The 1,874-nt window shown below is 46.2% G+C and overlaps 1 pseudogene; it reads left to right on the top strand.

Moving 5' to 3' along the window:
* The first annotated feature begins 231 nt into the window (after positions 1 to 231).
* LOC101709416 (putative inactive 1-aminocyclopropane-1-carboxylate synthase-like protein 2 pseudogene) lies at positions 232 to 1,646 on the top strand (annotated as a pseudogene).
* The last annotated feature ends 228 nt before the right edge of the window (positions 1,647 to 1,874 follow it).

Below are 1,874 nucleotides of genomic sequence, written 5' to 3'. Positions count from 1 at the left end.
GTTTCCAGTGAGCTTTCTGAGGCCGATACAATACCCAGCATATGAGCCAGGCCCTATCATTTATGCAGCATAACCAGGCAGGTACCCAGTGGAGTGATTCTAAAACTATATGTCTTAGCCATATCCTGTCCGACAGCAGGGTTGACATCTCTACATTTCTACTATTCAAACTTCTAGGACTATGAGGCTTTCCAAGGAGACAAATACCACACTGTCCTAAACCCTTTGGGCTTCCTTAACCTTGGCATCAGTGAGAACAAGCTGTGTGTTGATCTTATGACTGAAAGGTTGTGTCAGGATGACATGTGCTACATTGAGGAACCCCTGCTACAGTACCCCAACTGGAGAGGACATCCATTCCTGTGGGCAGAAGTGGCCCACTTCTTGACTGCAGAGCAGCTGGCCACCTGAATCTGAGAGATGTGGTTGTTCTAAATGGCTGCTGTGCTGTCTTCTCTGCTCTGGCCATGGTTCTTTGTTACCCAGGGGATGCCATTCTGGGCCCGACTCCCTTCCACAGTAGCTTCATTTTTAGCTCCCAGCTGCATGCGCAATTTGAACTGATTCCCATCCACCTGGACAGTGAGATCATTGATACAAACACCCAGCCTTTCTGGTTCACTGTGGGCAAACTAGAGCAAGCCCAGCTTGAAGCTAAGACTAAGAGTAAAAAGGTCAAAGGCCTCTTGCTTACCAGCCCTCGGAATCCTGTGGGTGATGTCAACTCAAAGGAAACACTAAAAGAATGCCTGGAATTTGCCAAAAGAAATGAACTATATGTTATCTGAGATGAAACATATGTACTGTCCGTGTTTGATGACTCCATCACGTTCCACAGTGTTCTGAGCTTAGAAAGTTTGCCTGACCCCAACAAGATCTGGGGCAGTAAGGATTTTGGCATCACTGGCTTCCGCTTTGGTGTTCTGTATACCCACAACAAGGATGTGGCCTCTGCCATGAGCCCCTGTGGCTACCCCCACAGTGGCTCTGGCATCACCCAGTACAAGCTGCAATGCCTGCTCCAGGACAGAGACAGGTTTAGCAGTGTGCCTGCCCACTGATCACTTTTGTCTCCAGGTCACTAAGAAACTGCATGAGTTGGAGGAGCTGGATGAGTTCCAGATCCCCTGTCATAATCACGTCTCTGGCCTTTATATCTGGATAAACTTGAAAAAGTTACTGGAACCATGTACATTTGAAGAAGAACTGATCGTCCACCACTGCTTCCTGGACCACAAGCTGGTGTTATCCTGTGGCAAATCCTCCAGGTTCAAGGAACCTGGCTGGTTTCTCCTTGTCTTTGCAGAAAATCCTCACTGACTAAAAGAGGCCATGGGTGGGCTTGGTCAGGTGATAGAGAAGCAGAAGCAATACTGGGGAGAGGAGATGCTGGAAGATGGAGTGAGGACATAGACTGTCTGCCTCGTCACATGCTTGGGGTCTCTGATATCAGCCTCCAGTCCACAAGGCTGGGGTCTGAACTGCTGCTGCAGCTGACCAAGTGGACTCCTCTAGGAACAATGGCACCTGATGCAGTCAGTCATCAACCTCTTTAAGCTGAGCATCTGTCATCTTTGGAAACTTTGCATCTTTTTAATCTTTGCTAGCCATTGTGTATATAAAATAATGGTTTTATTGGAGTTGGGGTGGAGGGCATAGAGGTGCCTGGAGGGATCAAGGGAGTTCTCTGGGTCTCTTTTATATGGTTTTATTTTTCTATTCAATGTCTGATAAGTTCCATATTCTATTAAAAATCTAATTAGTTTTCAAAGATGAGTTTAAATCCTATGTCTTTCAGGGGAAAAAATATTGATCTATTTGAGCTAAAATGTTTACTTTCTCCCCCTAAATTCTGTTGTCTCTGTCAGTGATTT

This window comes from Heterocephalus glaber, unplaced genomic scaffold (genome assembly GCF_053883595.1).
Source record: "Heterocephalus glaber isolate CG9 unplaced genomic scaffold, H.glaber_assembly_v1.0 deba00001689, whole genome shotgun sequence".
In the NCBI taxonomy this organism is placed as follows: domain Eukaryota; kingdom Metazoa; phylum Chordata; class Mammalia; order Rodentia; family Bathyergidae; genus Heterocephalus; species Heterocephalus glaber.
Note: the sequence above shows the minus strand (reverse complement) of the source record. Positions and strands in the feature narration are given on the sequence as shown.